Source organism: Muntiacus reevesi, chromosome 3 (genome assembly GCF_963930625.1).
Source record: "Muntiacus reevesi chromosome 3, mMunRee1.1, whole genome shotgun sequence".
In the NCBI taxonomy this organism is placed as follows: domain Eukaryota; kingdom Metazoa; phylum Chordata; class Mammalia; order Artiodactyla; family Cervidae; genus Muntiacus; species Muntiacus reevesi.
This window is the reverse complement of record NC_089251.1, coordinates 102,208,927-102,219,157: the sequence shown is the minus strand read 5'-3', so window position 1 is coordinate 102,219,157 and position 10,231 is coordinate 102,208,927. Positions and strand designations below refer to the sequence as shown.

The following is a 10,231-nucleotide window of genomic DNA, read 5'->3' as shown; positions in this document are numbered from 1 at the left end:
ACAAAGTCAAACTGAGCCCTGTTCCTCCCTTCCCTCCAGGTGCTCGCTCGCCGGTACTGCAGAGGCTGGGTTCTGGGAAGTCAGCGTGGAGTGTGCTGGGAGACGAGATGTAGGGAGAAGCAGCAGGAGGGCAAAGCCTGGGCCACTTCTCAGAGGTGATCTCAGTCAGTGCCTGTCCCTCTTTGGACTCAGTTTCCCCAAATATAAAGTGGGCTTGAAAATGACCAGATCACTGCTGGTTCTGTGCCAGGCACATGGCTAACTAAGCAGAAGGGGTAATGATTCCAGGGTGGTCTCTACCTGGACGGAGGTCCGTGGGCCCTTTCTCCCCTTCTGAGCCTGAGCTGGGGGAGGACTGGGGGTCGGGGATGAGGCTGTCTGTTTCCACAGAGTTCCTGCAGTTTCTTCCCCAGGAGCCCAGTCCCGCAGACCCCAGGTCTCAGGGGCAGGGTGAGGGGCTGGGGCAGACCCTTAAGTGTGCTTGACCGTGCTTGACCAGACGCGGTCAACCCCCTCAACTACGGGGGTGTGCATGTTTCTGGGGAAGTGTCAGAGGTGTCCTGACCCCTGGAAGCACTTGGTATAACAGAAGAGGCATGGATTTCCTTCTGTGCCCCCCAGCACCCAGTCAGAGGGGGCAGGCAGTACCGCAAACTCACCCTCTGATGAGGTAAGTCTCTCCGGAATGTCAGAGCTGGGAGAACCTCTCTTGAGTCTCCAAGGCTTGGCCTGGAGAGACCCACTCAGGATCCCAAGGGCTGGACTCATGTGGGGAGAGAGGGTGTGTCTCATGGGCACGGGGGCAAACTGCAGCCAGCAGCCCCCCAAAGACCTCCAAAGTCAGGACTGTGCAGACAGCCCTCCAGACCCGCCACCCCCAAGTCTGTGGTCTGGTTCCTGCCCTAGGCTGGGCAGTCGGCAAGTCCTGCCTCCCTTTTACAGGTGGGGAAACTGAGGCCAGAAGGAGGAGGTAGTTTTCAGGCCGTGAGACCTTCAACTGATCTCTGCCAGCCTGTCTTTGCCTCATGCAGGACAAAAGGAATGGACCTAACTCAGTGCCTGGCTCTGAGTTAAAGTTCAGCAAATCTCACTGTGATTATTACTAATCATTATTGTTGTAAACCGCCAATGAGGCCCCAGGTGAGGGGGTATAGGCCCAAGGCTTTGGGATGGAGGGGAGTTTTATTTATTTGGCTGCATGTGGGATCTTATTTCCCAGATCAGGGAATCGAACCGGCGGCCCTGAAGGGGAAGCGCGGAGTCTTAACCACTGGGCCACCGGGGAAGCCCCTGGAGGAGGTGATTTTTAAAGGGGAGGCGTGAGAGGCCTGGGGGGAGCAGCGGCCGGACCGAGGGTAGAAACTGGCACAGTGCGCACCGCACCGGAGCGCGGTCCCGGGCGCGGGTCCCGGGCGCCTGGCCCCTCGTCGCCACCCCCGGGGGCCCTCGTTTCCACGGTGACCGGGCCGCCCCAACCTGGCGCCGACCCCTTTGCGGGGCGCAGAGGCGGTGCCTCGCAGCGGGGAAGGGGGCTCAGGCCGGCTGCACCCGGCCCGCGGCGACCCTCAAAGGCGGCACCCGCGGGGCCGGAACCGGGCTGCGGGGCGCGAGACGGGCGCGGCGGGACCGGACTGGGCTTGCCGGCCCGAGCCCCCTGCCCCTCCCGCCGGCAGGTGAGCGCCCGCCCCGGGGGGCCGGAGCCGACGCCGCCCCCGGCCCGCCCCGCTCCCCGCGCGCCTTCCGGGCCGGCCGGGCTCTCCCGCAGCGCCCGCCTCGCTCCGGCAGTCCCGTCTCCGGTCGCGGGGAGCAGGGAGAGCCCCTGATGGGCAGGGTGGAGGGCTCCAGGGTTGGGGGCGCCTGGGCCCCCAGTCCCGAGGGGGCGGGGGCACTGGTCCGCTTCCTCTTGAGGAATCAGGAGACAAGACTAGAGATTGGATTTTTTTTTCAAATTATGTATTTATTTTTGAATAGGTCACTGAAGCATACGTTGTAACTGCAGTTACACAGGAAGAATACACAGTAAAATAGCCAACCACCACCCAGGTCCACACCAGCCTTCCCGGTTTACACACACACACACTCACACATACACACACTCTCAAGGCAGGGTTGTGTCCAAGTCCCTGGTCCCCTCACTCTCAGCACAAGATCCAGCACAAGGCATATCAGGGGTCTTGGATGTTATCTACCCATGTGAGCATGTGTGTGGCCACACACACACACACACACACACACACACACACACACACACACACACACACACACTCACTCGCCATACCCAGAACTGGCTGGGGGCACCTCAGGGGGTCCAACCAGGAAACACGCAAATGGTGGCAAGTTTGGACAGGTGGCTGAGGCGTGATGAATGAGATGGCAGACAGACAAATGGATGGGCTGGTGGACAGACAGACAGACAGGAGCTGCCAGGAGGTGACTGCCTGGCTGGGAAGGGCTGTCTGGGAAGTGATGGATGGGACACAGAGGACTGAGAGGGACCAGGAGGATGGGGGAAAGAAGGAAGTGGGACAGATAGATGGACAGACAGACTGACAGATGAGGGAGACGGATGAGGGGTTGGGGAGGGGTGGATGGGGGCAGGGCCGAGTGATGAGCGGCTGATGACAGAGGGGACAGGGTCCTGCTGGGGGGCTGCAGTGGCGACGATGCACAGAGCTGGTGAGGGTGGACCTCTCACTGCCGGGCTGGCTGCAGACAGACGTACAGACAGAGGGGCCTGGGGGAGCGCGGGTGGGGGAGGGGAGCAGCTCCTGTCCTGCCCCAGGTGGTCTCTGCCGAGCCCTCTGGAGCTGCAGGCCTGGGCGGGGTGGGGGGGGGGGGTGCGCGCGCGCGCGTTCAGTCATCCGCGGTGCTGGCGGGCCGTGGCTGTGTTCCCAGCGCTGGTCAGTGTGTGCGCGGACTTGTGAGGGCACAGGCCCGGTGGCGGACGCGGGGACAGAGGCCCAAAGTGTGGGCTCCCTGCCCTTCCCACGGGACTGACAGGGCCCTGCTGGGTTTGTCCAGGGCACGCTGGGCAGGGGACTTCAGGCAGGGCTTCCAGGGAATGGGGCCTTGTGTGCCTGTCGGTGTTGTGGGTGGGGGGGGGCGGGAAAGGGGCTGGGGTCAGGCTTGGAGGTTTTCCAAAAAAAACAGAGCAGCATCTCTCCTTTCCTCCCCGAGTGCCTCCACCAGGTCTGCAGCCAGACTGACAGGACTTGGGCAGGGAGTGGCACCTGAAAGGTGCTGTGCCCCCGAAAATGGTGTCAGCGATAAAAATAACCCCGGCTGACATTTGCCGAAGACCCACCGTGTGCCAGGCTGTGTGCCAGGCCGTGTGCCAGAGTTGGTCACACTTTCCGGGCTTCCCCACAAGGTAGGTGTTGTCTTATATTTATCCCCACTTGACCAAGGAGAAAGATGCTCTCACAGAAGGTGGTGGCTGCGGGAACAGGGCACCCTCAGCCCCCCTCCAGCCGCTGCCCTCACCACGTCCGCACAGAGGACCCTGCTTGGCTGGGGGACCCTCAGAACACAGAGCAGGGAGCTGACCAGGCCAGAGAGAGGACGGGAGTGACCTCTGGAGGCCCCTGGGTTAACGCCGGGGGCCACGGAGCCTGATGGGTCCTGGCTTTGCACACTTGTGTGACTTGAGCGTTTCCTTGTCTAAGCCTCAGTTTCCTTGTCTGTAAAATGGGAAACATGCTGCTCACAGGGGCTGTTGTGAGGATGACACAGGATAATGTAGGAACAGCACCTGGCAGGTCAGAGCACCTAAGGGTCACAGGAGAGGACCCTGGAGCTCAGGTAGAGCCAGGGGGACCCCTGGTCACCCCACCTTCAGCAGTGGCAGGCCCCCCCCCCCCCCCCCCCCCACTTAGTCCCACTGATCCTTGTCTCCGGAATTCAGCCTGGGCCTCTGGGCGTGACTGAGCTGCAGACGGTAGCCTGGACCATATTCACACCTCTCTAAGAGGGGGAGCCACCGGAACCCCCCAAAGTACCCACAAGGAAAGTGAGGGAGAGACGGAAGTGGCTAGCCAAGATCACACGGTGCAGTGAAGCCACCACATGGACTCCTTCCCTGCACACAGCTGCAGGCCGGCCTGTTCGGGGGACCCCTGGATGGAGGTGGGCTGCATCAGGCCCCCAGGGAGCTGGCGTGCCAGTGGGGGTGGGGGTTAGACGACAGGCTAATCCACAATGACATGCAGAGTGCTCAGCGGGAGGGGAGTGAGAAGGGGAAATGGAAGAACGCTGGGAGGAAGGGAAGTAGGGCGTCCAGGGGTGGGTGGCTCCTGCTGCTTTTTGTGGATCAGTCAGGTGAAGGAGGCAGGGAGCCCCCCTGGAGACTAACTGGGGAGGTAGTGATCCCGGTTAAGGGAGAAGTAGGTGCAAAAGCCCTGGGGCAGGGCTGCCTGATTCCTGTATCCAGGTTCAGTCCCTGCAAAGGTGATGAGGCTCTTGCCTGCAGCTGAGAGCCTCTGAAGGTCAAGAAAAGTGATTAGTGGGGCTTCCTTGGGGATCTGCTGGTTAAGACTCCAGGCTTCCACTGCCTCCACTGCAGGGGGCATGGGTTTGATCCCTGCTTGGGGAAATAAAATCCCATATGGGGAGCAGCCAAAAAAAAAAGAGAGGAAAAAAAAAGAGGGAAGTGATTCCAGAGAAGGGGCCAGGGGCCAGTCTGCACAGTCTCTGTGACCTCCAGCAGGTCCTTTCCCCTCGGCGGCCTCAGTTCCCTCCTTTGTAAAATACAGCACTTGGACTTTATTTTTTAAGACTCCAGTGACCATGCTGTGACTCCGTCAAGAGCAGGTGGGAAGGTAGGGGTGGAAAGGGGCGTCCCCCACGGTTTTGAAGACGCTCCTGACCTTAAGCGGGAGCTCTAACCTTCTGAAGCTCTTTGCCCTCCTCTGCAGAAGGGGTAAAATCCTGCTTCTCAGGGCATTTGTGTGTCTCTGAGGTGGCGCTGCAAAGCTCTGAGGTCAGCGCCTGGCCTAGAAGCGGGGCTCAACGGATGGGCTCTGCTTTACTCGGAGTTTTTAAACACAGGGTGAAGACTGGCCCCCAGAAAAGGGAGGAAGGCCAGCGCTCAGGGCCAGGGAAGGCTTGTGGGAGCAGGGCCTAAACTGGGCTTGGGAGTGGGAGAGGCTGTGGCCAGGTGGGGGAGAGAAGGCCAAAAGCAATGAGCAGCTTCGGCCGGGAGTCGGGTGTGGCGGGAAGGGGGCTCTGAATCCGGGTGGGAGGCGGGCGGAAGATGGGTGCCTGGGAGCATTGAGGGGAGAGACGTCTCATTCCTCCCCGCCCTGGACTGTGGCCCGAGCCTTCCCCACCCAGAGGCTCTGCCCCAATCCAGGCCCCAAGGGCGGGATTTGCAGGGAAGCCACTTCAAAGGGTCCCCGGAAGCTTGAGCAAGCCCAAGAGGAAGCAGCGCAGCCTCTAGCCCAGCTCCGGGGGCAGGGAAACCCTGCTATTATGGGGGGCTTCCTCCCACACTGCCTCCTCTCCAAATGTGGGCGCCCACCTTTAAGTTCCCCTTCCCCAACCTCAAATCACCACACCAGGGGAGCGGAGCTCAGGAACACGTCTGCTCCGCCAAGTTCACCCCAAAACCCTCACCTGAACAGCTGCCCTTCAAGTCTGCTTTGCAGCTGCTGCTGGGGAAGATGTTTCTTTGAGAGAGATGCAACCCTAGTACTTGCATGTGTGTGCAACGCAGAGACATTTCCTGAGCGCCTGCTGTATGCCAGCTCCACGGGGCATGGCCAGATGGAGTAAAACTGGGCTTCTGTCCCAAATGGAGTCCCTCTGCCTGAAGGGGAGGGAAGGTGAGGAAGTAATTATAACACTGGGTGAAGCTGAGGTTTGTTCCAGGGTGAGATGATTGATTCGCCTGGGAGTGCCCAGCTGGCTTTTCAAAGTGACTTTTGAGTGTAAAGGTAAAAGTAACTAAGATTTAATGCTCACTCACCATATGCCAGACACTATGCTAAGGGCTTAATGTGTAATCTCCTTTAATCCCAGCAGCCATCCTGGAGGCTGGAAGCCATTATTATCATGCCCATTTTACAGACGTGGCAGTTGAGATCGTAAGACTTGCCCAAGGCCACACAGTTGGTTAAATGGCAGAATTCAGGTCTGCTGGACCCGTGATTCGGTCATTCACGTACCAGATCTGTCCTGGCCCACACTGCAGGCGAGATGCTCTCATACATTTGATGGCCGGGGGGGGTGGGCTGGGGGGGCCCAGTGTCTCTCCTCCTATGTTGCTCCAAGGCAAGATTTGATGAAGGAAAAGGAGAGGACCTCCCTGGTGGTCCAGTGGTTAAGACTTCACACTCCCAATGCAGGGGGCCCAGGTTCAATCCCTGGTCAGGGAACTAGATCCCACATGCCACAACTAAGACCTGGCACCGCCAAATAAATGATTTTTAAATAAGTAAATAAATAAAACAAAATGGCTAATTGTAAAAAAAGAAGGGATAGGAGTTGCCAAAGTGGAAAGGGCATCTGGGGAGATGATACAGTTTGGACAACGGGAGGCAGATATGAGACCACACGGTGTGTTAAAAAAAGAGCGGCTAGACCGGGCTCTGGGGTGAAACACACTTAGCTGTTTAGTTCTACCTCTGTGGTCCTGGCAGTATGACTTTAGGCAGGTAAGTTCTTCTCTGAACCTCAGTTTCTTCACCTGCAAAAGTGGGGACAATATTAACTTCCCCTTCTAGGGATGCTGGGAGGATGAGGTGAGTTCACGTGGGTAAAAGTGGCTTGGCACATAGTCGGCCCTTGAGAAAATGAGCGCACAGAAGGGAGATAACTGGTTTGGAGGATCAGCGTCCAGCGTGACCGTCTGTGGGCAGACTCCTGTGTCCGGGCACTGTTCCGCTGGTGCCAGGACTGAGAAGGGCTGCTGGATTCATTCCTCGCCCCCAGGAGCTTACAGTCTAGTCCAGAGACAGTGCAGAAGCTCTGAAGACAAGCAAGAGTTGAGCTGGCTGAGACCAGGGTCCTGGGGGCATGTAGTAGGGAGTTCCAGGGGATCGAGGAGAGCCCCATCACTTCACTGCAGAGGTGGTCGCTGGACTGGCCCTGAAGACTGCTGCAGGGCATCATTCCAGGTATCCAGCCGCAGTGGCCCTCTGGGTTCTGAGGAATTCAGCACTTCCAGAGGCAGTGGAGAGAGGTACCTGGGAGACGGCACGCCAGATCTATCTAGGCTGCCTGGGCTAGGACTCCAGTTATTTTCAAACTTAAAAAAAAAAATCTGTTTGGCTGCACTGGGTCTCAGTTGCAGCACACGGGCTCTTCATTGCATCAGGCAGCCTCTTCCGTTATGCCGTGCAGGCTTAGTTGCTCTGCAACACGTGGGATCTCTGTTCTCTAACCAGGGATCAAACCCATGACCCCTGTGTTGCAAGGCAGATTCTTAGTCACTGGGCCACCAGGGAAGCCCCTGTTTTCCAGCTTTTACAAGCAAGCCTGATCCTTTGCAAAAGGACCCAGGAACAGTGCTTCCCTCATGGGTGAGACTGTGGTTTCAATGTTTATCTTTGTCATCTGGCTGCCCTCAGCACTCCCGTCCCCAATAAGTCCTAGTAAAGGTGGGAACCTGAGCAGGCTGGTGGGCTGAAATCGGGGATTAGCAGGTGAGATCCCTGCAGCCACATCCACACACTCACACACACACTCACACCCCCACACACTGACACACACACTCACTCACACACCCACACACTCACGCTCACACCCACCCCACACACACTCACACCCCCACACACTGACACACACACACTCTTACACCCCCCACACCCCCCACACACACTCACACTCTCACACCCACACACACTCAGAGACTCTCACACCCACACCCCCCACACACACCCACCCACCCACACACACTCACACTCACACCCCCCCACACCCCCCCACACATTGACATACACTCATACACTCACACACACTCTCACACCCACATGCACACACACACTGACACACACTGAGACACACATTTACACACACACACCCCACACACACTGACACACACACTCACACACACCCCCACACACTCACACCCACTCACACTCACACACTGACACACACACCCACACACTGACACACACACTCACACACACCCCCACACACACTCACACCCACTCACACTCACACACTGACACACACACTCACTTGGGCCCCACTTGCCTGCAGTGGAAGCCCTGCTTGCTGCAGTGGCACTCAGGCCCCCGGGCTCTCTGGGGCCTTTATGGGGTAATTCCATCTCCATTAGGGCTTATTATGTCACTATAAATACCGCCTTTCGGTGAGCTTTATAAGACTCACGGAAGAACTCTCCTTCTCAGCACCCAGTCAGCAGAGCGGGAAGGACTCAGGGTCAGACGGGAAGAAAGCAAAGGGCGTGTCGCAGGTGAGTGACTAAGGGCCGAGGTGCCGCGCCACGCCCTCCGGCCGCCGACCAGCCCGCCCACAAGCCTCTGCTCCTGTCCTGTGTCACAGATGAGACGCAGCCCTAGGCTCTTAGCCCCCAGCTGGGCACAGCCTCCAGGCACTCAGCTCCCAGCCAGCAGGGCCTGCCTGCAGCCGGCGTGAGGGCTCCGGGAAGCGTACACATCCCGCACGAGGCCTGAACAACACTGCAGGTCTTTCCCACAGCTTACCAACCCCTTCCTTCACTCCTCAGTTCCTAAGTCCAGCAGAAGTTTGCTGGATTCCAACTCTGTGTCCGGTGCTCTTTCCCACAAACTTCCCTGCCGTCTTGGACAGTATCTTCCGGAGGCACATCCAGCATACAGAGCCTGCAGTGGTGTACAACGCAACACGTGCAGTCTTAGAACATACCGGAAAGCTTACACTCACCATGCAATGGTTGGACCGTAACCCAGAGGTCCAACACAACTGCAAAACCCTTATGCATACCATGTACTACACACACGCACACACACACATGCACACACACACACACCCCTCACCGGCATCCACAGGGCCCTGTGCACACCTCCCGCCCCCTCCCCTCAGCCACAGAAGCTGCTTCCTCTGGCTGAACCACGTGTAACCATAATAACAGCTGAGATTTAAGAAGCACCTTCCGTTGTCCTGGCCTCTGAGGTTAACGTGCACGGTCATTTTCATCTTCACAATAACCCTCTGAAGTAGGTTCATACATCTTCCAGATGAGCAAACTGAGCCTGCAAGAAGTGAAATGTCCAAAAACTCATAGACTGACTCCACAGGTTACGTTCCCAACCTCTGCCAAGTACGACACGCTCACAGTCACATGTAAATCCTCTCTTGTCCACACATGCTTTCACACACACACACACATCCACATACTCTCACGGACACTTGCGCACTCATGCGCTCTCAGAGGACAAGACTCTACTCCCATTATCTTGGTCAAAGGCTTTAATTATACTGCCCCTACACCTGTAATTAATCCCTCCCCCCTTTTCCTGGGGAGATGTCTGAACCCGCTTCCCAAGGGCGGGAGCCACGGCCGAAAGACCGAGATGTCCACGTCTGGCAGGGAGGACCCAGGAACTAGAGTAGCCCAGTGTGGCTGTTGGGTGAGAAGGTCTGGGGGTGAAGAAGAGGATGGGGTGAGCGGGGAGGTGGGCAGAGGGGGCGGTGGTTTCCAGGAAGCCAGGCCCGCTACAGCAGCTCCTCCTGGGCTGGGCTGGCCACATGGCGGGTTGGGCAGCGGGCAGTGGTGGGCGGACAGGTAGTCAGGCAGGAGAGAGGACACTTCCTGCTTGTTTCACTAAGGCCAGGCACTTCTGTCAGGAGGGGCGGTGAGCTCACATCTAGGAACCTTTGGAGAGAGGCTCCTTGAAGGAGCAGGTGGGAAGCCAGTGTCCTCCAAAGTGTTAAAATGGACCAACTGATTCTACCATTCCACGGCTGGTGGGGAGGGGTGCTCTGCGCAGCAGCCTCCGGGCCACCCTTTCCCAGTATGGGCAGCAGTTAAAGCAGAGACTGGGTTGGTTTAGTTGCTAAGTCGTGTCCGACTCTTGCGACCCCATAGGCTGTAGCCCACCAGGCTCCTCTATCCATGGGATTTTCCAGCCAAGAATACTGGAGTGGATTGCCATTTCCTTCTCCAGGGGATCTTCCCAACTCAGGAATCAAAGCCAGTTCTGCATTGCAGGCAGATTCTTTACTGACTGAGCTATGAGGGAAGTCCATAAACCCAGATTAAAATCCTCGCTTCTCTACCTTTGAG

At 57.9% G+C, this 10,231-nt stretch overlaps 1 non-coding gene across 1 annotated transcript; it reads left to right on the top strand.

Moving 5' to 3' along the window:
• The first annotated feature begins 6,301 nt into the window (after positions 1 to 6,301).
• Positions 6,302 to 6,374, top strand: TRNAG-CCC (transfer RNA glycine (anticodon CCC)). The gene has a single exon. It is a non-coding gene; the product is annotated as a tRNA-Gly (tRNA).
• The last annotated feature ends 3,857 nt before the right edge of the window (positions 6,375 to 10,231 follow it).